We start from the raw sequence: 26167 nt of genomic DNA on the forward strand, positions 1-26167 counted from the left end.
ATGCAATCTGAGGAGAGACAATTGTTAATAATAGCAGCTAACATAGGAGCCGGGAATGGAAGTTGGGGGCTCAGCCATTTAGTGGGAATAAGCTTGAAAGAGCAGGAGGTGGGTCTCATGGGCAAGCTGAGTTCGGACAGGGAATGAGTGGAGGTAGGAGGGAAACTAGAGAAAGATGCATGTTCAGGGCAAGGGCAGGGGGAGTCTTAAATGAAATATGGCGCAGTGGGCAAGTGGAAGGGAGGGAAGTGGCAGAGGAAGCTGATTGGATGGTCTCAATCTTCATTACAACTTATCTGATATACACTTTACTGTTCGATATAACTGCTCGATTTTCATGCACTCCAAGCTTCTTTATCACTGACTTAAATTTCCTGTGGGTATATACACTCACTCTGGAGTATCTATCTCCCTCCTGTGGGTATTTACACTCACTCTGGGGTATCTATCTCCCTCCTGTGGGTATTTACACTCACTCTGGAGTATCTATCTCCCTCCTGTGGGTATTTACACTCACTCTGGAGTATCTATCTCGCTCCTGTAGGTATTTACACTCACTCTGGAGTATCTCTCTCCCTCCTGTGGGTATTTACACTCACTCTGGGGTATCTCTCTCCCTCCTGTGGGTATTTACACTCACTCTGGGGTATCTATCTCCCTCCTGTGGGTATTTACACTCACTCTGGGGTATCTCTCTCCCTCCTGTGAGTAATTACACTCACTCTGGGGTATCTCTCTCCCTCCTGTGGGTATTTACACTCACTCTGGGGTATCTCTCTCCCTCCTGTGGGTATTTACCCTCACTCTGGAGTATCTAACTCGCTTCTGTGGGTATTTACACTCACTCTGGAGTATCTCTCTCCCTCCTGTAGGTATTTACACTCACTCTGGGGTATCTCTCTCCCTCCTGTGGGTAATTACACTCACTCTGGGGTATCTCTCTCCCTCCTGTGGGTATTTACACTCACTCTGAAGTATCTATCTCCCTCCTGTGGGTATTTACACTCAGTCTGGGGTATCTCTCTCCCTCCTGTGGGTATTTACACTCACTCTGGAGTATCTATCTCCCTCCTGTGGGTATTTACACTCAGTCTGGGGTATCTTTCTCCCTCCTGTGGGTATTTACACTCACTCTGGAGTATCTATCTCCCTCCTGTGGGTATTTACACTCACTCTGGGGTATCTCTCTCCCTCCTGTGGGTATTTACACTCACTCTGGAGTATCTCTCTCCCTCCTGTGGGTATTTACACTCACTCTGGAGTATCTCTCTCCCTCCTGTGGGTATTTACACTCACTCTGGGGTATCTCTCTCCCTCCTGTGGGTATTTACACTCACTCTGGAGTATCTATCTCCCTCCTGTGGGTATTTACACACTCAGGGGTATCTCTCTCCCTCCTGTGGGTATTTACACTCACTCTGGAGTATCTCTCTCCCTCCTGTGGGTATTTACACTCACTCTGGAGTATCTATCTCCCTCCTGTGGGTATTTACACTCACTCTGGAGTATCTCTCTCCCTCCTGTGGGTATTTACACTCACTCTGGGGTATCTCTCTCCCTCCTGTGGGTATTTACACTCACTCTGGAGTATCTAACTCGCTTCTGTGGGTATTTACACTCACTCTGGAGTATCTCTCTCCCTCCTGTGGGTATTTACACTCACTCTGGGGTATCTCTCTCCCTCCTGTGGGTATTTACACTCACTCTGGAGTATCTATCTCCCTCCTGTGGGTATTTACACTCACTCTGGAGTATCTATCTCCCTCCTGTGGGTATTTACACTCACTCTGGAGTATCTACCTCCCTCCTGTGGGTATTTACACTCACTCTGGGGTATCTCTCTCCCTCCTGTGGGTATTGACACTCACTCTGGAGTATCTATCTCCCTCTTGTGGGTATTTACACTCACTCTGGAGTATCTATCTCCTTCTTCTGGTTATTTACGCTCACTCTGGAGTATCTATCTCCCTCCTGAGGGTATTTGCACTCACTCTGGAGTATCTATCTCCCTCCTGTGGGTATTTACACTCACTCTGGAGTATCAATCTCCCTCCTGTGGGTATTTACACACACTCTGGAGTATCTATCTCCCTCTTCTGGTTATTTATGCTCACTCTGGAGTATCTAACTCCCTCCTGTGGGTGTTTACACTCACTCTGGAGTATCTATCTCCCTCCTGTGGGTATTTACACACACTCTGGAGTATCTATCTCCCTCTTCTGGTTATTTACGCTCACTCTGGAGTATCTAACTCAATCCTGTGGGTATTTACACTCACTCTGGAGTATCTATCTCCCTCCTGTGGGTATTTATTCTCACTCTGGAGTATCTATCTCCCTCTTCTGGTTATTTACGCTCACTCTGAAGTATCTATCTCCCTCCTGTGGGTATTTATTCTCACTCTGGACTATCTATCTCCCTCTTCTGGTTATTTATGCTCACTCTGGAGTATCTAACTCCCTCCTGTGGGTGTTTACACTCGCTCTGGAGTATCTATCTCCCTCTTCTGGTTATTTACGCTCACTCTGGAGTATCTCTCTCCCTCCTGTGGGTATTTACACTCACTCTGGGGTATCTCTCTCCCTCCTGTGGGTATTTACACTCACTCTGGGGTATCTATCTCCCTCCTGTGGGTATTTACACTCACTCTGGGGTATCTCTCTCCCTCCATTGGGTATTTACACTCACTCTGGAGTATCTCTCTCCCTCCTGTAGGTATTTACACTCACTCTGGGGTATCTCTCTCCCTCCTGTGGGTATTTACACTCACTCTGGGGTATCTCTCTCCCTCCTGTGGGTATTTACACTCACTCTGAAGTATCTATCTCCCTCCTGTGGGTATTTACACTCAGTCTGGGTTATCTCTCTCCCTCCTGTGGGTATTTACACTCACTCTGGAGTATCTATCTCCCTCCTGTGGGTATTTACACTCACTCTGGGGTATCTCTCTCCCTCCTGTGGGTATTTACACTCACTCTGGAGTATCTATCTCCCTCCTGTGGGTATTTACACTCACTCTGGGGTATCTCTCTCCCTCCTGTGGGTATTTACACTCACTCTGGAGTATCTCTCCCTCCTGTGGGTATTTACACTCACTCTGGAGTATCTCTCTCCCTCCTGTGGGTATTTACACTCACTCTGGGGTATCTCTCTCCCTCCTGTGGGTATTTACACTCACTCTGGAGTATCTATCTCCCTCCTGTGGGTATTTACACACTCAGGGGTATCTCTCTCCCTCCTGTGGGTATTTACACTCACTCTGGAGTATCTCTCTCCCTCCTATGGGTATTTACACTCACTCTGGAGTATCTATCTCCCTCCTGTGGGTATTTACACTCACTCTGGGGTATCTCTCTCCCTCCTGTGGGTATTTACCCTCACTCTGGAGTATCTAACTCGCTTCTGTGGGTATTTACACTCACTCTGGAGTATCTCTCTCCCTCCTGTGGGTATTTACACTCACTCTGGGGTATCTCTCTCCCTCCTGTGGGTACTTACACTCACTCTGGAGTATCTATCTCCCTCCATTGGGTATTTACACTCACTCTGGGGTATCTCTCTCCCTCCTGTGGGTATTTACACTCACTCTGGAGTATCTATCTCCCTCTTGTGGGTATTTACACTCACTCTGGAGTATCTATCTCCTTCTTCTGGTTATTTACGCTCACTCTGGAGTATCTATCTCCCTCCTGAGGGTATTTGCACTCACTCTGGAGTATCTATCTCCCTCCTGTGGGTATTTACACTCACTCTGGAGTATCTATCTCCCTCCTGTGGGTATTTACACTCACTCTGAAGTATCTATCTCCCTCCTGTGGGTGTTTACACTCACTCTGGAGTATCTATCTCCTTCTTCTGGTTATTTACGCTCACTCTGGAGTATCTATCTCCCTCCTGAGGGTATTTGCACTCACTCTGGAGTATCTATCTCCCTCCTGTGGGTATTTACACTCACTCTGGAGTATCTATCTCCCTCTTCTGGTTATTTATGCTCACTCTGGAGTATCTAACTCCCTCCTGTGGGTGTTTACACTCACTCTGGAGTATCTATCTCCCTCTTCTGGTTATTTACGCTCACTCTGGAGTATCTAACTCACTCGTGTGGGTATTTACACTCACTCTGGAGTATCTATCTCCCTCCTGTGGGTATTTATTCTCACTCTGGAGTATCTATCTCCCTCCTGTGGGTATTTATTCTCACTCTGGACTATCTATCTCCCTCTTCTGGTTATTTATGCTCACTCTGGAGTATCTATCTCCCTCCTGTGGGTATTTACACTCGCTCTGGAGTATCTATCTCCCTCCTCTGGATATTTACACTCACTCTGGAGTATCAATGTCCCTCGTGTCGGTATTTACTCTCACTCTGGAGTATCTATCTCCCTCCTGTGGGTATTTACACTCACTATGGAGTATCTATCTCCCTCTTCTGGTTATTTACGCTCACTCTGGAGTATCTAACTCCCTCGTGTGGGTATTTACACTCACTCTGGAGTATCTATCTCCCTCTTCTGGTTATTTACACTCACTCTGGAGTATCTAACTCCCTCGTGTGGGTATTTACACTCACTCTGGAGTATCTATCTCCCTCCTGTGGGTATTTACACACACTGTGGAGTATCTTTCTCCCTCTTCTGGTTATTTACGCTCACTCTGGAGGATCTAACTCCCTCCTGTGGGTGTTTACTCTCACTCTGGAGTATCTATCTCCCTCTTCTGGTTATTTACGCTCACTCTGGAGTATCTAACTCACTCCTGTGGATATTTACACTCACTCTGGAGTATCTAACTCCCTCGTGTGGGTATTTACACTCACTCTGGAGTATCTATCTCCCTCCAGCGGCTATTTACACTCACTCTGGAGTATCTATCTCCCTCCTGTGGGTATTTACACTCACTCTGGAGTATCTATCTCCCTCCTGTGGGTATTTACACACACTCTGGAGTATCTATCTCCCTCTTCTGGTTATTTACGCTCACTCTGGAGTATCTAACTCCCTCCTGTGGGTGTTTACTCTCACTCTGGAGTATCTATCTCCCACTTCTGGTTATTTACGCTCACTCTGGAGTATCTAACTCACTCCTGTGGGTATTTACACTCACTCTGGAGTATCTATCTCCCTCCTGTGGGTATTTACACTCACTCTGGCGTATCTATCTCCCTCTTCTGGTTATTTACGCTCACTCTGGAGTATCTAACTCCCTCCTGTGGGTATTTACACTCACTCTGGAGTATCTATCTCCCTCCTGTGGGTATTTATTCTCACTCTGGAGTATCTATCTGCCTCTTCTGGGTATTTACGCTCACTCTGGAGTATCGATCTCCGTCCTGTGGGTATTTACACTCACTCTGGAGTATATATATCTCCCCCTTCTGGGTATTTACTCTCATTCTGGAGTATCTAACTCCCTCCTGTAGGTATTTACTCTCACTCTGGAGTATCTATCTCCCTCCTGTGGGTATTTACACTCACTCTGGAGTATCTATCTCCCTCTTCTGGTTATTTACTCTCACTCTGGAGTATCGATCTCCGTCCTGTGGGTATTTACACTCACTCTGGAGTATATATATCTCCCCCTTCTGGGTATTTACTCTCATTCTGGAGTATCTAACTCCCTCCTGTAGGTATTTACTCTCACTCTGGAGTATCTATCTCCCTCCTGTGGGTATTTACACTCACTCTGGAGTATCTATCTCCCCCTTCTGGGTATTTACTCTCACTCTGGGGTATCTCTCTCCCTCCATTGGGTATTTACGCTCACTCTGGAGTATCTCTCTCCCTCCTGTAGGTATTTACACTCACTCTGGGGTATCTCTCTCCCTCCTGTGGGTATTTACACTCACTCTGGGGTATCTCTCTCCCTCCTGTGGGTATTTACACTCACTCTGAAGTATCTATCTCCCTCCTGTGGGTATTTACACTCAGTCTGGGTTATCTCTCTCCCTCCTGTGGGTATTTACACTCACTCTGGAGTATCTATCTCCCTCCTGTGGGTATTTACACTCACTCTGGGGTATCTCTCTCCCTCCTGTGGGTATTTACACTCACTCTGGAGTATCTATCTCCCTCCTGTGGGTATTTACACTCACTCTGGGGTATCTCTCTCCCTCCTGTGGGTATTTACACTCACTCTGGAGTATCTCTCCCTCCTGTGGGTATTTACACTCACTCTGGAGTATCTCTCTCCCTCCTGTGGGTATTTACACTCACTCTGGGGTATCTCTCTCCCTCCTGTGGGTATTTACACTCACTCTGGAGTATCTATCTCCCTCCTGTGGGTATTTACACACTCAGGGGTATCTCTCTCCCTCCTGTGGGTATTTACACTCACTCTGGAGTATCTCTCTCCCTCCTATGGGTATTTACACTCACTCTGGAGTATCTATCTCCCTCCTGTGGGTATTTACACTCACTCTGGGGTATCTCTCTCCCTCCTGTGGGTATTTACACTCACTCTGGGGTATCTCTCTCCCTCCTGTGGGTATTTACCCTCACTCTGGAGTATCTAACTCGCTTCTGTGGGTATTTACACTCACTCTGGAGTATCTCTCTCCCTCCTGTGGGTATTTACACTCACTCTGGGGTATCTCTCTCCCTCCTGTGGGTACTTACACTCACTCTGGAGTATCTATCTCCCTCCATTGGGTATTTACACTCACTCTGGGGTATCTCTCTCCCTCCTGTGGGTATTTACACTCACTCTGGAGTATCTATCTCCCTCTTGTGGGTATTTACACTCACTCTGGAGTATCTATCTCCTTCTTCTGGTTATTTACGCTCACTCTGGAGTATCTATCTCCCTCCTGAGGGTATTTGCACTCACTCTGGAGTATCTATCTCCCTCCTGTGGGTATTTACACTCACTCTGGAGTATCTATCTCCCTCCTGTGGGTATTTACACTCACTCTGAAGTATCTATCTCCCTCCTGTGGGTGTTTACACTCACTCTGGAGTATCTATCTCCTTCTTCTGGTTATTTACGCTCACTCTGGAGTATCTATCTCCCTCCTGAGGGTATTTGCACTCACTCTGGAGTATCTATCTCCCTCCTGTGGGTATTTACACTCACTCTGGAGTATCTATCTCCCTCTTCTGGTTATTTATGCTCACTCTGGAGTATCTAACTCCCTCCTGTGGGTGTTTACACTCACTCTGGAGTATCTATCTCCCTCTTCTGGTTATTTACGCTCACTCTGGAGTATCTAACTCACTCGTGTGGGTATTTACACTCACTCTGGAGTATCTATCTCCCTCCTGTGGGTATTTATTCTCACTCTGGAGTATCTATCTCCCTCCTGTGGGTATTTATTCTCACTCTGGACTATCTATCTCCCTCTTCTGGTTATTTATGCTCACTCTGGAGTATCTATCTCCCTCCTGTGGGTATTTACACTCGCTCTGGAGTATCTATCTCCCTCCTCTGGATATTTACACTCACTCTGGAGTATCAATGTCCCTCGTGTCGGTATTTACTCTCACTCTGGAGTATCTATCTCCCTCCTGTGGGTATTTACACTCACTATGGAGTATCTATCTCCCTCTTCTGGTTATTTACGCTCACTCTGGAGTATCTAACTCCCTCGTGTGGGTATTTACACTCACTCTGGAGTATCTATCTCCCTCTTCTGGTTATTTACACTCACTCTGGAGTATCTAACTCCCTCGTGTGGGTATTTACACTCACTCTGGAGTATCTATCTCCCTCCTGTGGGTATTTACACACACTGTGGAGTATCTATCTCCCTCTTCTGGTTATTTACGCTCACTCTGGAGGATCTAACTCCCTCCTGTGGGTGTTTACTCTCACTCTGGAGTATCTATCTCCCTCTTCTGGTTATTTACGCTCACTCTGGAGTATCTAACTCACTCCTGTGGATATTTACACTCACTCTGGAGTATCTAACTCCCTCGTGTGGGTATTTACACTCACTCTGGAGTATCTATCTCCCTCCAGCGGCTATTTACACTCACTCTGGAGTATCTATCTCCCTCCTGTGGGTATTTACACTCACTCTGGAGTATCTATCTCCCTCCTGTGGGTATTTACACACACTCTGGAGTATCTATCTCCCTCTTCTGGTTATTTACGCTCACTCTGGAGTATCTAACTCCCTCCTGTGGGTGTTTACTCTCACTCTGGAGTATCTATCTCCCACTTCTGGTTATTTACGCTCACTCTGGAGTATCTAACTCACTCCTGTGGGTATTTACACTCACTCTGGAGTATCTATCTCCCTCCTGTGGGTATTTACACTCACTCTGGCGTATCTATCTCCCTCTTCTGGTTATTTACGCTCACTCTGGAGTATCTAACTCCCTCCTGTGGGTATTTACACTCACTCTGGAGTATCTATCTCCCTCCTGTGGGTATTTATTCTCACTCTGGAGTATCTATCTGCCTCTTCTGGGTATTTACGCTCACTCTGGAGTATCGATCTCCGTCCTGTGGGTATTTACACTCACTCTGGAGTATATATATCTCCCCCTTCTGGGTATTTACTCTCATTCTGGAGTATCTAACTCCCTCCTGTAGGTATTTACTCTCACTCTGGAGTATCTATCTCCCTCCTGTGGGTATTTACACTCACTCTGGAGTATCTATCTCCCTCTTCTGGTTATTTACTCTCACTCTGGAGTATCGATCTCCGTCCTGTGGGTATTTACACTCACTCTGGAGTATATATATCTCCCCCTTCTGGGTATTTACTCTCACTCTGGGGTATCTCTCTCCCTCCATTGGGTATTTACACTCACTCTGGAGTATCTCTCTCCCTCCTGTAGGTATTTACACTCACTCTGGGGTATCTCTCTCCCTCCTGTGGGTATTTACACTCACTCTGGGGTATCTCTCTCCCTCCTGTGGGTATTTACACTCACTCTGAAGTATCTATCTCCCTCCTGTGGGTATTTACACTCAGTCTGGGTTATCTCTCTCCCTCCTGTGGGTATTTACACTCACTCTGGAGTATCTATCTCCCTCCTGTGGGTATTTACACTCACTCTGGGGTATCTCTCTCCCTCCTGTGGGTATTTACACTCACTCTGGAGTATCTATCTCCCTCCTGTGGGTATTTACACTCACTCTGGGGTATCTCTCTCCCTCCTGTGGGTATTTACACTCACTCTGGAGTATCTCTCCCTCCTGTGGGTATTTACACTCACTCTGGAGTATCTCTCTCCCTCCTGTGGGTATTTACACTCACTCTGGGGTATCTCTCTCCCTCCTGTGGGTATTTACACTCACTCTGGAGTATCTATCTCCCTCCTGTGGGTATTTACACACTCAGGGGTATCTCTCTCCCTCCTGTGGGTATTTACACTCACTCTGGAGTATCTCTCTCCCTCCTATGGGTATTTACACTCACTCTGGAGTATCTATCTCCCTCCTGTGGGTATTTACACTCACTCTGGGGTATCTCTCTCCCTCCTGTGGGTATTTACACTCACTCTGGGGTATCTCTCTCCCTCCTGTGGGTATTTACCCTCACTCTGGAGTATCTAACTCGCTTCTGTGGGTATTTACACTCACTCTGGAGTATCTCTCTCCCTCCTGTGGGTATTTACACTCACTCTGGGGTATCTCTCTCCCTCCTGTGGGTACTTACACTCACTCTGGAGTATCTATCTCCCTCCATTGGGTATTTACACTCACTCTGGGGTATCTCTCTCCCTCCTGTGGGTATTTACACTCACTCTGGAGTATCTATCTCCCTCTTGTGGGTATTTACACTCACTCTGGAGTATCTATCTCCTTCTTCTGGTTATTTACGCTCACTCTGGAGTATCTATCTCCCTCCTGAGGGTATTTGCACTCACTCTGGAGTATCTATCTCCCTCCTGTGGGTATTTACACTCACTCTGGAGTATCTAACTCCCTCCTGTGGGTGTTTACACTCACTCTGGAGTATCTATCTCCCTCTTCTGGTTATTTACGCTCACTCTGGAGTATCTAACTCACTCGTGTGGGTATTTACACTCACTCTGGAGTATCTATCTCCCTCCTGTGGGTATTTATTCTCACTCTGGAGTATCTATCTCCCTCTTCTGGTTATTTACGCTCACTCTGGAGTATCTATCTCCCTCCTGTGGGTATTTATTCTCACTCTGGACTATCTATCTCCCTCTTCTGGTTATTTATGCTCACTCTGGAGTATCTATCTCCCTCCTGTGGGTATTTACACTCGCTCTGGAGTATCTATCTCCCTCCTCTGGATATTTACACTCACTCTGGAGTATCAATGTCCCTCGTGTCGGTATTTACTCTCACTCTGGAGTATCTATCTCCCTCCTGTGGGTATTTACACTCACTCTGGAGTATCTATCTCCCTCTTCTGGTTATTTACGCTCACTCTGGAGTATCTAACTCCCTCGTGTGGGTATTTACACTCACTCTGGAGTATCTATCTCCCTCTTCTGGTTATTTACACTCACTCTGGAGTATCTAACTCCCTCGTGTGGGTATTTACACTCACTCTGGAGTATCTATCTCCCTCCTGTGGGTATTTACACACACTGTGGAGTATCTATCTCCCTCTTCTGGTTATTTACGCTCACTCTGGAGGATCTAACTCACTCCTGTGGATATTTACACTCACTCTGGAGTATCTAACTCCCTCTTCTGGTTATTTACGCTCACTCTGGAGGATCTAACTCCCTCCTGTGGGTATTTACACTCACTCTGGAGTATCTAACTCCCTCCTGTGGGTGTTTACTCTCACTCTGGAGTATCTATCTCCCTCTTCTGGTTATTTACGCTCACTCTGGAGGATCTAACTCCCTCCTGTGGGTATTTACACTCACTCTGGAGTATCTAACTCCCTCCTGTGGGTGTTTACTCTCACTCTGGAGTATCTATCTCCCTCTTCTGGTTATTTACGCTCACTCTGGAGTATCTAACTCACTCCTGTGGATATTTACACTCACTCTGGAGTATCTAACTCCCTCGTGTGGGTATTTACACTCACTCTGGAGTATCTATCTCCCTCCAGCGGCTATTTACACTCACTCTGGAGTATCTATCTCCCTCCTGTGGGTATTTACACTCACTCTGGAGTATCTATCTCCCTCCTGTGGGTATTTACACACACTGTGGAGTATCTATCTCCCTCTTCTGGTTATTTACGCTCACTCTGGAGTATCTAACTCCCTCCTGTGGGTGTTTACTCTCACTCTGGAGTATCTATCTCCCACTTCTGGTTATTTACGCTCACTCTGGAGTATCTAACTCACTCCTGTGGGTATTTACACTCACTCTGGAGTATCTATCTCCCTCCTGTGGGTATTTACACTCACTCTGGCGTATCTATCTCCCTCTTCTGGTTATTTACGCTCACTCTGGAGTATCTAACTCCCTCCTGTGGGTATTTACACTCACTCTGGAGTATCTATCTCCCTCCTGTGGGTATTTACACTCACTCTGGAGTATCTATCTCCCTCTTCTGGTTATTTACGCTCACTCTGGAGTATCTAACTCCCTCCTGTGGGTATTTACACTCACTCTGGAGTATCTATCTCCCTCCTGTGGGTATTTACACTCACTCTGGAGTATCTATCTCCCTCTTCTGGTTATTTACGCTCACTCTGGAGTATCTAACTCACTCCTGTGGGTATTTACGCTCACTCTGGAGTATCTATCTCCCTCCTGTGGGTATTTACACTCACTCTGGCGTATCTATCTCCCTCTTCTGGTTATTTACGCTCACTCTGGAGTATCTAACTCCCTCCTGTGGGTATTTACACTCACTCTGGAGTATCTATCTCCCTCCTGTGGGTATTTATTCTCACTCTGGAGTATCTATCTGCCTCTTCTGGGTATTTACGCTCACTCTGGAGTATCGATCTCCGTCCTGTGGGTATTTACACTCACTCTGGAGTATATATATCTCCCCCTTCTGGGTATTTACTCTCATTCTGGAGTATCTAACTCCCTCCTGTAGGTATTTACACTCACTCTGGAGTATCTATCTCCCTCCTGTGGGTATTTACACTCACTCTGGAGTATCTATCTCCCTCTTCTGGTTATTTACTCTCACTCTGGAGTATCGATCTCCGTCCTGTGGGTATTTACACTCACTCTGGAGTATATATATCTCCCCCTTCTGGGTATTTACTCTCACTCTGGGGTATCTCTCTCCCTCCATTGGGTATTTACACTCACTCTGGAGTATCTCTCTCCCTCCTGTAGGTATTTACACTCACTCTGGGGTATCTCTCTCCCTCCTGTGGGTATTTACACTCACTCTGGGGTATCTCTCTCCCTCCTGTGGGTATTTACACTCACTCTGAAGTATCTATCTCCCTCCTGTGGGTATTTACACTCAGTCTGGGTTATCTCTCTCCCTCCTGTGGGTATTTACACTCACTCTGGAGTATCTATCTCCCTCCTGTGGGTATTTACACTCACTCTGGGGTATCTCTCTCCCTCCTGTGGGTATTTACACTCACTCTGGAGTATCTATCTCCCTCCTGTGGGTATTTACACTCACTCTGGGGTATCTCTCTCCCTCCTGTGGGTATTTACACTCACTCTGGAGTATCTCTCCCTCCTGTGGGTATTTACACTCACTCTGGAGTATCTCTCTCCCTCCTGTGGGTATTTACACTCACTCTGGGGTATCTCTCTCCCTCCTGTGGGTATTTACACTCACTCTGGAGTATCTATCTCCCTCCTGTGGGTATTTACACACTCAGGGGTATCTCTCTCCCTCCTGTGGGTATTTACACTCACTCTGGAGTATCTCTCTCCCTCCTATGGGTATTTACACTCACTCTGGAGTATCTATCTCCCTCCTGTGGGTATTTACACTCACTCTGGGGTATCTCTCTCCCTCCTGTGGGTATTTACACTCACTCTGGAGTATCTCTCTCCCTCCTGTGGGTATTTACCCTCACTCTGGAGTATCTAACTCGCTTCTGTGGGTATTTACACTCACTCTGGAGTATCTCTCTCCCTCCTGTGGGTATTTACACTCACTCTGGGGTATCTCTCTCCCTCCTGTGGGTACTTACACTCACTCTGGAGTATCTATCTCCCTCCATTGGGTATTTACACTCACTCTGGGGTATCTCTCTCCCTCCTGTGGGTATTTACACTCACTCTGGAGTATCTATCTCCCTCTTGTGGGTATTTACACTCACTCTGGAGTATCTATCTCCTTCTTCTGGTTATTTACGCTCACTCTGGAGTATCTATCTCCCTCCTGAGGGTATTTGCACTCACTCTGGAGTATCTATCTCCCTCCTGTGGGTATTTACACTCACTCTGGAGTATCTATCTCCCTCCTGTGGGTATTTACACACACTCTGGAGTATCTATCTCCCTCTTCTGGTTATTTATGCTCACTCTGGAGTATCTAACTCCCTCCTGTGGGTGTTTACACTCACTCTGGAGTATCTATCTCCCTCTTCTGGTTATTTACGCTCACTCTGGAGTATCTAACTCACTCGTGTGGGTATTTACACTCACTCTGGAGTATCTATCTCCCTCCTGTGGGTATTTATTCTCACTCTGGAGTATCTATCTCCCTCTTCTGAGTATTTACGCTCACTCTGGAGTATCTATCTCCCTCCTGTGGGTATTTATTCTCACTCTGGACTATCTATCTCCCTCTTCTGGTTATTTATGCTCACTCTGGAGTATCTATCTCCCTCCTGTGGGTATTTACACTCGCTCTGGAGTATCTATCTCCCTCCTCTGGATATTTACACTCACTCTGGAGTATCAATGTCCCTCGTGTCGGTATTTACTCTCACTCTGGAGTATCTATCTCCCTCCTGTGGGTATTTACACTCACTCTGGAGTATCTATCTCCCACTTCTGGTTATTTACGCTCACTCTGGAGTATCTAACTCCCTCGTGTGGGTATTTACACTCACTCTGGAGTATCTATCTCCCTCTTCTGGTTATTTACACTCACTCTGGAGTATCTAACTCCCTCGTGTGGGTATTTACACTCACTCTGGAGTATCTATCTCCCTCCTGTGGGTATTTACACACACTGTGGAGTATCTATCTCCCTCTTCTGGTTATTTACGCTCACTCTGGAGGATCTAACTCCCTCCTGTGGGTGTTTACTCTCACTCTGGAGTATCTATCTCCCTCTTCTGGTTATTTACGCTCACTCTGGAGTATCTAACTCACTCCTGTGGATATTTACACTCACTCTGGAGTATCTAACTCCCTCGTGTGGGTATTTACACTCACTCTGGAGTATCTATCTCCCTCCAGCGGCTATTTACACTCACTCTGGAGTATCTATCTCCCTCCTGTGGGTATTTACACTCACTCTGGAGTATCTATCTCCCTCCTGTGGGTATTTACACACACTCTGGAGTATCTATCTCCCTCTTCTGGTTATTTACGCTCACTCTGGAGTATCTAACTCCCTCCTGTGGGTGTTTACTCTCACTCTGGAGTATCTATCTCCCACTTCTGGTTATTTACGCTCACTCTGGAGTATCTAACTCACTCCTGTGGGTATTTACACTCACTCTGGAGTATCTATCTCCCTCCTGTGGGTATTTACACTCACTCTGGCGTATCTATCTCCCTCTTCTGGTTATTTACGCTCACTCTGGAGTATCTAACTCCCTCCTGTGGGTATTTACACTCACTCTGGAGTATCTATCTCCCTCCTGTGGGTATTTATTCTCACTCTAGAGTATCTATCTGCCTCTTCTGGGTATTTACGCTCACTCTGGAGTATCGATCTCCGTCCTGTGGGTATTTACACTCACTCTGGAGTATATATATCTCCCCCTTCTGGGTATTTACTCTCATTCTGGAGTATCTAACTCCCTCCTGTAGGTATTTACTCTCACTCTGGAGTATCTATCTCCCTCCTGTGGGTATTTACACTCACTCTGGAGTATCTATCTCCCTCTTCTGGTTATTTACTCTCACTCTGGAGTATCTAACTCCCTCCTGTGGGTATTTACTCTCACTCTGGATTATCTATCTCCCTCCTGTGGGTATTTACACTCACTCTGGAGTATCTATCTCCCTCTTCTGGTTATTTACTCTCACTCTGGAGTATCTAACTCCCTCCTGTGGGTATTTACTCTCACTCTGGAGTATCTATCTCCCTCCTGTGGGTATTTACACTCACTGTGGAGTATCTATCTCCCTCTTCTGGTTATTCACTCTCTCTCTGGAGTATCTATCTCCCTCCTGTGGGTATTTACACTCACTCTGGAGTATAAATCTCCCTCTTCTGGGTATTTACTCTCATTCTGGAGTATCTAACTCCCTCCTGTGGGTATTTACTCTCATTCTGGAGTATCTATCTCCCTCCTGTGCGTATTTACGCTCACTCTGGAGTATATATCTCCCTCTTCTGGGTATTTACTCCCATTCTGGAGTATGTAACTCCCTCCTGTGGGTATTTACTCTCACTCGGGAGTATCTATCTCCCTCCTGTGGGTTTTTACACTCACTCTGGAGTATATATCTCCCTCTTCTGGTTATTTACGCTCACTCTGGAGTATCTAACTCCCTCCTGTGTGTATTTACGCTCACTCTGGGGTATCTATCTCCCTCCTGTGGGTATTTACACTCACTCTGGAGTATCTATCTCCCTCTTCTGGGTATTTACTCTCACTCTGGAGATCTATCTCCCTCCTGTGGGTATTTACTCTCACTCTGGAGTATCTATCTCCCTCTTCTGGGTATTTACGCTCACTCTGGAGTATCTATCTCCCTCTTCTGGGTATTTACGCTCACTCTGGAGTATCTATCTCCCTCCTGTGGGTATTTACTCTCACTCTGGAGTATCTATCTCCCTCTTCTGGTTATTTACTCTCACTCTGGAGTATCTATCTCCCTCCTGTGGGTATTTACTCTCACTCTGGAGCATCTATCTCCCTCCTGTGGGTATTTACTCTCACTCTGGAGTATCTATCTCCCTCTTCTGGTTATTTACTCTCACTCTGGAGTATCTATCTCCCTCCTGTGGGTATTTACTCTCACTCTGGAGTATCTATCTCCCTCTTCTGGGTATTTACACTCACTCTGCAGTATCTATCTCCCTCCTGTGGGTATTTACTCTCACTCTGGAGTATCTATCTCCCTCCTGTGGGTATTTACTCTCACTCTGGAGTATCTATCTCCCTCTTCAGGGTATTTACACTCACTCTGGAGTATCTATCTCCCGCCTGTGCGTATTTACTCTCACTCTGGAGTATCTATCTCCCTCCTGTGGACATTTACTCTCACTCTGGAGTATCTCTCTCCCTCCTGTCAGTATTTACTCTCACTCTGGAGTATCTATCTCCCTCCTCTGGATATTTACACTCACTCTAGAGTATCTATCTCCCTCCTGTGGGTATTTACACTCACTCTGGAGTATCTATCTCCCTCCTGTGGGTATTTACACTCACTCTGGAGTATCTATCTCCCTCCTGTGGGTATTCACACACACTCTGGAGTATCTATCTCCCTCCTGTGGGTATTTACACTCACTCTGGACTATCTATCTCCCTCTTCTGGTTATTTACGCTCACTCTGGAGTATCTAACTCCCTCCTGTGGCTTTTTCCACTCACTCTGGAGTATCTATCTCCCTCCTGTGGGTATTTACACTCACTCTGGACTATCTATCTCCCTCTTCTGGTTATTTACGCTCACTCTGGAGTATCTAGCTCCCTCCTGTGGGTATTTACACTCACTCTGGAGTATCTATCTCCCTCCTGTGGGTATTTACACTCACTCTGGAGTATCTATCTCCCTCTTCTGGTTATTTACGCTCACTCTGGAGTATCTAACTCCCTCCTGTGGGTATTTACACTCACTCTGGAGTATCTATCTCCCTCCTGTGGGTATTTACTCTCACACTGGAGTATCTATGTCCCTCTTCTGGGTATTTACGCTCACTCTGGAGTATCTATCTCCCTCCTGTGGGTATTTACTCTCACTCTGGAGTATCTATCTCCCGCTTCTGGGTAATTACGCTCACTCTGAAGTATCTATCTCCGTCCTGTGGGTATTTACACTCACTCTGGAGTATCTATCTCCCTCTTCTGGTTATTTACTCTCACTCTGGAGTATCTAACTCCCTCCTGTGGGTATTTACACTCACTCTGGAGTATCTATCTCCCTCCTGTCGGTATTTACACTCACTCTGGAGTATCTATCTCCCTCTTGTGGGTATTTACTCTCACACTGGAGTATCTATCTCCCTCCTGTGGGTATTTACTCTCACTCTGGAGTATCTATCTCTCTCCTGTGGGTATTTACACTCACTCTGGAGTATCTATCTCCCTCCTGTGGGTATTTACTCTCACTCTGGAGTATCTATCTCCCTCTTCTGCGTATTTACGCTCACTCTGGAGTATCTATCTCCCTCCTGTGGGAATTTACACTCACTCTGGAGTATCTAACTCCCTCTTCTGGTTATTTACTCTCACTCTGCAGTATCTAACTCCCTCCTGTGGGTATTTACACTCACTCTGGAGTATCTATCTCCCTCTTCTGGGTATTTACTCTCACTCTGGAGTATCTAACTCCCTCCTGTGGGTATTTACACTCACTCTGGAGTATCTAACTCCCTTTTCTGGGTATTTACACTCACTCTGGAGTATCTATCTCCCTCTTCTGGGTATTTACTCTCACTCTGGAGTATCTATCTCCCTCTTCTGGTTATTTACTCTCACTCTGGAGTATCTAACTTCCTCCTGTGGGTATTTACACTCACTCTGGAGTATCTATCTCCCTCTTCTGGTTATTTACTTTCACTCTGGAGTATCTAACTCCCTCCTGTGGGTATTGACACTCACTCTGGAGTATCTAACTCCCTTTTCTGGGTATTTACACTCACTCTGGAGTATCTATCTCCCTCTTCTGGGTATTTACACTCACTCTGGAGTATCTATCTCCCTCCTGTCGGTATTTACACTCACTCTGGAGTATCTATCTCCCTCTTCTGGGTATTTACTCTCACACTGGAATATCTATCTCCCTCCTGTGGGTATTTACTCTCACTCTGGAGTATCTATCTCCCTCCTGTCGGTATTTACTCTCACTCTGGAGCATCTAACTCCCTCCTGTGGGTATTTACTCTCACTCTGGAGTATCTATCTCCCTCCTGTCGGTATTTACTCTCACTCTGGAGTATCTATCTCCCTCTTCTGGATATTTACACTCACTCTGGAGTATCTAACTCCCTCCTGTGGGTATTTACTCTCTCTCTGGAGTATCTATCTCACTCCTGTGGACATTTACTCTCACTCTGGAGTATCTATCTCCCTCCTGTGGGTATTTACACTCACTCTGGAGTATCTATCTCCCTCCTGTGGGTATTTACACTCACTCTGGAGTATCTATCTCCCTCCTGTGGGTATTTACACTCACTCTGGAGTATCTATCTCCCTCCTGTGGGTATTTACACTCACTCTGGAGTATCTATCTCCCTCCTGTGGGTATTTACACTCACTCTAGAGTATCTATGTCCCTCCTGTGGGTATTTACACTCACTCTGGACTATCTATCTCCCTCTTCTGGTTATTTACGCTCACTCTGGATTATCTAACGCCCTCCTGTGGGTATTTACACTCACTCTGGAGTATCTAACTCCCTCCTGTGGGTATTTACACTCACTCTGGAGTATCTATCTCCCTCTTCTGGTTATTTACGCTCACTCTGGAGTATCTAACTCCCTCCTGTGGGTATTTGCACTCACTCTGGAGTATCTATCTCCCTCTTCTGGTTATTTACGCTCACTCTGGAGTATCTATCTCCCTCCTGTGGGTATTTACACTCACTCTGGAGTATCTATCTCCCTCTTCTGGTTATTTACGCTCACTCTGGAGTATCTATCTCCCTCCTGTGGGTATTTACACTCACTCTGGAGTCTCTATCTCCCTCCTGTGGGTATTTACTCTCACTCTGGAGTATCTATCTCCCTCTTCTGGGTATTTACACTCAGTCTGCAGTATCTATCTCCCTCCTGTGGGTATTTACTCTCACTCTGGAGTATCTATCTCCCTCCTGTGGGTATTTACTCTCACTCTGGAGTATCTATCTCCCTCTTCTGGGTATTTACAGTCACTCTGGAGTATCTATCTCCCGCCTGTGCGTATTTACTCTCACTCTGGAATATCTATCTCCCTCCTGTCGGTATTTACTCTCACTCTGGAGTATCTCTCTCCCTCCTGTCAGTATTTACTCTCACTCTGGAGTATCTATCTCCCTCCTCTGGATATTTACACTCACTCTAGAGTATCTATCTCCCTCCTGTGGGTATTTACAATCACTCTGGAGTATCTATCTCCCTCCTGTGGGTATTTACACTCACTCTGGAGTATCTATCTCCCTCCTGTGGGTATTCACACACACTCTGGAGTATCTATCTCCCTCCTGTGGGTATTTACACTCACTCTGGACTATCTATCTCCCTCTTCTGGTTATTTACGCTCACTCTGGAGTATCTAACTCCCTCCTGTGGCTTTTCCCACTCACTCTGGAGTATCTATCTCCCTCCTGTGGGTATTTACACTCACTCTGGAGTATCTATCTCCCTCTTCTGGTTATTTACGCTCACTCTGGAGTATCTAACTCCCTCCTGTGGGTATTTACACTCACTCTGGAGTATCTATCTCCCTCCTGTGGGTATTTACTCTCACACTGGAGTATCTATGTCCCTCTTCTGGGTATTTACGCTCACTCTGGAGTATCTATCTCCCTCCTGTGGGTATTTACTCTCACTCTGGAGTATCTATCTCCCGCTTCTGGGTATTTACGCTCACTCTGAAGTATCTATCTCCGTCCTGTGGGTATTTACACTCACTCTGGAGTATCTATCTCCCTCTTCTGGTTATTTACTCTCACTCTGGAGTATCTAACTCCCTCCTGTGGGTATTTACACTCACTCTGGAGTATCTATCTCCCTCCTGTCGGTATTTACACTCACTCTGGAGTATCTATCTCCCTCTTGTGGGTATTTACTCTCACACTGGAGTATCTATCTCCCTCCTGTGGGTATTTACTCTCACTCTGGAGTATCTATCTCTCTCCTGTGGGTATTTACACTCACTCTGGAGTATCTATCTCCCTCCTGTGGGTATTTACTCTCACTCTGGAGAATCTATCTCCCTCCTGTGGGTATTTACGCTCACTCTGGAGTGTCTATCTCCCTCCTGTGGGAATTTACACTCACTCTGGAGTATCTAACTCCCTCTTCTGGTTATTTACTCTCACTCTGCAGTATCTAACTCCCTCCTGTGGGTATTTACACTCACTCTGGAGTATCTATCTCCCTCTTCTGGTTATTTACTCTCACTCTGGAGTATCTAACTCCCTCCTGTGGGTATTTACACTCACTCTGGAGTATCTAACTCCCTTTTCTGGGTATTTACACTCACTCTGGAGTATCTATCTCCCTCTTCTGGGTATTTACTCTCACTCTGGAGTATCTATCTCTCTCTTCTGGTTATTTACTCTCACTCTGGAGTATCTAACTCCCTCCTGTGGGTATTTACACTCACTCTGGAGTATCTAACTCCCTCTTCTGGTTATTTACTCTCACTCTGGAGTATCTAACTCCCTCCTGTGGGTATTTACACTCACTCTGGAGTATCTATCTCCCTCTTCTGGTTATTTACTCTCACTCTGGAGTATCTAACTCCCTCCTGTGGGTATTTACACTGACTCTGGAGTATCTAACTCCCTTTTCTAGGTATTTTCACTCTGGAGTATCTATCTCCCTCTTCTGGGTATTTACACTCACTCTGGAGTATCTATCTCCCTCCTGTCGGTATTTACACTCACTCTGGAGTATCTATCTCCCTCTTCTGGGTATTTACTCTCACACTGGAGTATCTATCTCCCTCCTGTGGGTATTTACTCTCACTCTGGAGTATCTATCTACCTCCTGTCGGTATTTACTCTCACTCTGGAGCATCTAACTCCCTCCTGTGGGTATTTACTCTCACTCTGGAGTATCTATCTCCCTCCTGTCGGTATTTACTCTCACTCTGGAGTATCTATCTCCCTCCTGTGGGTATTTACACTCACTCTGGAGTATCTATCTCCCTCTTCTGGATATTTACACTCACTCTGGAGTATCTAACTCCCTCCTGTGGGTATTTACTCTCACTCTGGAGTATCTATCTCACTCCTGTGGACATTTACTCTCACTCTGGAGTATCTATCTCCCTCCTGTGGGTATTTACACTCACTCTGGAGTATCTATCTCCCTCCTGTGGGTATTTACACTCACTCTGGAGTATCTATCTCCCTCCTGTGGGTATTTACACTCACTCTGGAGTATCTATCTCCCTCCTGTGGGTATTTACACTCACTCTGGAGTATCTATCTCCCTCCTGTGGGTATTTACACTCACTCTAGTGTATCTATCTCCCTCCTGTGGGTATTTACACTCACTCTGGACTATCTATCTCCCTCTTCTGGTTATTTACGCTCACTCTGGAGTATCTAACTCCCTCCTGTGGGTATTTGCACTCACTCTGGAGTATCTATCTCCCTCTTCTGGTTATTTACGCTCACTCTGGAGTATCTATCTCCCTCCTGTGGGTATTTACACTCACTCTGGAGTATCTATCTCCCTCTTCTGGTTATTTACGCTCACTCTGGAGTATCTATCTCCCTCCTGTGGGTATTTACACTCACTCTGGAGTATCGATCTCCCTCCTGTGGGTATTTACACTCACTCTGGAGCATCTATCTACCTCTTCTGGTTATTTACGCTCACTCTGGAGTATCTATCTCCCTCTTTGGTTATTTACTCTCACTCTGCAGTATCTAACTCCCTCCTGTGGGTATTTACACTCACTCTGGAGTATCTATCTCCCTCTTCTGGTTATTTACTCTCACTCTGGAGTATCTAACTCCCTCCTGTGGGTATTTACACTCACTCTGGAGTATCTATCTCCCTCCTGTGGGTATTTACACTCACTCTGGAGTATCTATCTCCATCTTCTGGGTATTTACTCTCACACTGGAGTATCTATCTCCCTCCTGTGGGTATTTACTCTCACTCTGGAGTATCTATATCCCTCCTTTGTGTATTTACACTCACTCTGGAGCATCTATCTCCCTCCTGTGGGTATTTACTCTCACTCTGGAGTATCTATCTCCCTCTTCTGGGTATTTACTCTCATTCTGGAGTATCTAACTCCCTCCTGTGGGTATTTACTCTCATTCTGGAGTATCTATCTCACTCCTGTGCGTATTTACGCACACTCTGGAGTATATATCTCCCTCTTCTGGGTATTTACTCCCATTCTGGAGTATGTAACTCCCTCCTGTGGGTATCTACTCTCACTCGGGAGTATATATCTCCCTCTTCTGGGTATTTACTCTCATTCTGGAGTATCTAACTCCCTCCTGTGGGTATTTACTCTCACTCTGGAGTATCTATCTCCCTCCTGTGCGTATTTACGCTCACTCTGGGGTATCTATCTCCCTCCTGTGGGTATTTACACTCACTCTGGAGTATCTATCTCCCTCTTCTGGGTATTTACTCTCACTCTGGAGATCTATCTCCATCCTGTGGGTATTTACTCTCACTCTGGAGTATCTATCTCCCTCTTCTGGGTATTTACGCTCACTCTGGAGTATCTATCTCCCTCTTCTGGGTATTTACGCTCACTCTGGAGTATCTATCTCCCTCCTGTGGGTATTTACTCTCATTCTGGAGTATCTATCTCCCTCCTGTGCGTATTTACGCTCACTCTGGAGTATATATCTCCCTCTTCTGGGTATTTACTCCCATTCTGGAGTATGTAACTCCCTCCTGTGGGTATTTACTCTCATTCTGGAGTATCTATCTCCCTCCTGTGCGTATTTACGCTCACTCTGGAGTATATATCTCCCTCTTCTGGGTATTTACTCTCATTCTGGAGTATCTAACTCCCTCATGTGGTTATTTACTCCCACTCTGGAGTATCTATCTCCCTCCTGTGCGTATTTACGCTCACTCTGGGGTATCTATCTCCCTCCTGTGGGTATTTACACTCACTCTGGAGTATCTATCTCCCTCGTCTGGGTATTTACTCTCACTCTGGAGATCTATCTCCCTCCTGTGGGTATTTACTCTCACTCTGGAGTATCTATCTCCCTCTTCTGGGTATTTACTCTCACTCTGGAGTATCTATCTCCCTCCTGTGGGTATTTACTCTCACTCTGGAGTATCTATCTCCCTCTTCTGGTTATTTACTCTCACTCTGGAGTATCTATCTCCCTCTTCTGGTTATTTACTCTCACTCTGGAGTATCTATCTCCCTCCTGTGGGTATTTACTCTCACTCTGGAGTATCTAACTCCCTCCTGTGGGTATTTACACTCACTCTGGAGTATCTAACTCCCTCCTGTGGGTATTTACACTCACTCTGGAGTATCTATCTCCCTCTTCTGGTTATTTACGCTCACTCTGGAGTATCTAACTCCCTCCTGTGGGTATTTACACTCACTCTGGAGTATCTATCTCCCTCCTGTGGGTATTTACTCTCACTCTGGAGTATCTATCTCCCTCTTCTGGGTATTTACACTCACTCTGGAGAATCTATCTCCCGCCTGTGCGTATTTACTCTCACTCTGGAGTATCTATCTCCCTCCTGTCGGTATTTACTCTCACTCTGGAGTATCTATCTCCCTCCTGTCGGTATTTACTCTCACTCTGGAGTATCTCTCTCCCTCCTGTCAGTATTTACTCTCACTCTGGAGTATCTATCTCCCTCCTGTGGGTATTTACACTCGCTCTGGAGTATCTATCTCCCTCTTCTGGGTATTTCCGCTCGCTCTGGAGTATCTATCACCCTCCTCTGGATATTTACACTCACTCTAGAGTATCTATCTCCCTCCTGTGGGTATTTACACTCACTCTGGAGTATCTATCTCCCTCCTGTGGGTATTTACACTCACTCTGGAGTATCTATATCCCTCCTGTGGGTATTCACACACACTCTGGAGTATCTATCTCCCTCTTCTGGTTATTTACGCTCACTCTGGAGTGTCTAACTCCCTCCTGTGGCTTTTTCCACTCACTCTGGAGTATCTATCTCCCTCCTGTGGTATTTACACTCACTCTGGACTATCTATCTCCCTCTTCTGGTTATTTACGCTCACTCTGGAGTATCTAACTCCCTCCTGTGGGTATTTACACTCACTCTGGAGTATCTTTCTCCCTCCTGTGGGTATTTACACTCACTCTGGAGTATCTATCTCCCTCTTCTGGTTATTTACGCTCACTCTGGAGTATCTAACTCCCTCCTGTGCGTATTTACACTCACTCTGGAGTATCTATCTCCCTCCTGTGGGTATTTACTCTCACACTGGAGTATCTATCTCCCTCTTCTGGGTATTTACGCTCACTCTGGAGTATCTATCTCCCTCCTGTGGGTATTTACTCTCACTCTGGAGTATCTATCTCCCGCTTCTGGGTATTTACGCTCACTCTGAAGTATCTATCTCCGTCCTGTGGGTATTTACACTCACTCTGGAGTATCTATCTCCCTCTTCTGGTTATTTACTCTCACTCTGGAGTATCTAACTCCCTCCTGTGGGTATTTACACTCACTCTGGAGTATCTATCTCCCTCCTGTCGGTATTTACACTCACTCTGGAGTATCTATCTCCCTCTTCTGGGTATTTACTCTCACACTGGAGTATCTATCTCCCTCCTGTGGGTATTTACTCTCACTCTGGAGTATCTATCTCCCTCCTGTGGGTATTTACACTCACTCTGCAGTATCTATCTCCCTCCTGTGGGTATTTACTCTCAATCTGGAGTATCTATCTCCCTCTTCTGGGTATTTACGCTCACTCTGGAGTATCAATCTCCCTCCTGTGGGAATTTACACTCACTCTGGAGTATCTAACTCCCTCTTCTGGTTATTTACTCTCACTATGCAGTATCTAACTCCCTCCTGTGGGTATTTACACGCACTCTGGAGTATCTAACCCCCTTTTCTGGGTATTTACACTCACTCTGGAGTATCTATCTCCCTCTTCTGGGTATTTACTCTCACTCTGGAGTATCTATCTCCCTCCTGTCGGTATTTACTCTCACTCTGGAGCATCTAACTCCCTCCTGTGGGTATTTACTCTCACTCTGGAGTATCTATCTCCCTCCTGTCGGTATTTACTCTCACCCTAGAGCATCTAACTCCCTCTTGTGGGTATTTACACTCACTCTGGAGTATCTATCTCCCTCCTGTGGGTATTTACACTCACTCTGGGCTATCTATCTCCCTCTTCTGGTTATTTACGCTCACTCTGGAGTATCTAACTCCCTCCTGTGGGTATTTACACTCACTCTGGAGTATCTATCTCCCTCCTGTCGGTATTTACTCTCACTCTGGAGTTTCTCTCTCCCTCCTGTCAGTATTTACTCTCACTCTGGAGTATCTATCTCCCTCCTGTGGGTATTTACACTCGCTCTGGAGTATCTATCTCCCTCTTCTGGGTATTTCCGCTCGCTCTGGAGTATCTATCACCCTCCTCTGGATATTTACACTCACTCTAGAGTATCTATCTCCCTCCTGTGGGTATTTACACTCACTCTGGAGTATCTATCTCCCTCCTGTGGGTATTTACACTCACTCTGGAGTATCTATCTCCCTCCTGTGGGTATTCACACACACTCTGGAGTATCTATCTCCCTCCTGTGGGTATTTACACTCACTCTGGACTATCTATCTCCCTCTTCTGGTTATTTACGCTCACTCTGGAGTATCTAGCTCCCTCCTGTGGGTATTTACACTCACTCTGGAGTATCTATCTCCCTCCTGTGGGTATTTACACTCACTCTGGAGTATCTATCTCCCTCTTCTGGTTATTTACGCTCACTCTGGAGTATCTAACTCCCTCCTGTGGGTATTTACACTCACTCTGGAGTATCTATCTCCCTCCTGTGGGTATTTACTCTCACACTGGAGTATCTATGTCCCTCTTCTGGGTATTTACGCTCACTCTGGAGTATCTATCTCCCTCCTGTGGGTATTTACTCTCACTCTGGAGTATCTATCTCCCGCTTCTGGGTATTTACGCTCACTCTGAAGTATCTATCTCCGTCCTGTGGGTATTTACACTCACTCTGGAGTATCTATCTCCCTCTTCTGGTTATTTACTCTCACTCTGGAGTATCTAACTCCCTCCTGTGGGTATTTACACTCACTCTGGAGTATCTATCTCCCTCCTGTCGGTATTTACACT

Source organism: Heterodontus francisci, chromosome 19 (assembly GCF_036365525.1).
Source record: "Heterodontus francisci isolate sHetFra1 chromosome 19, sHetFra1.hap1, whole genome shotgun sequence".
NCBI classification, from domain to species: Eukaryota; Metazoa; Chordata; class Chondrichthyes; order Heterodontiformes; family Heterodontidae; genus Heterodontus; species Heterodontus francisci.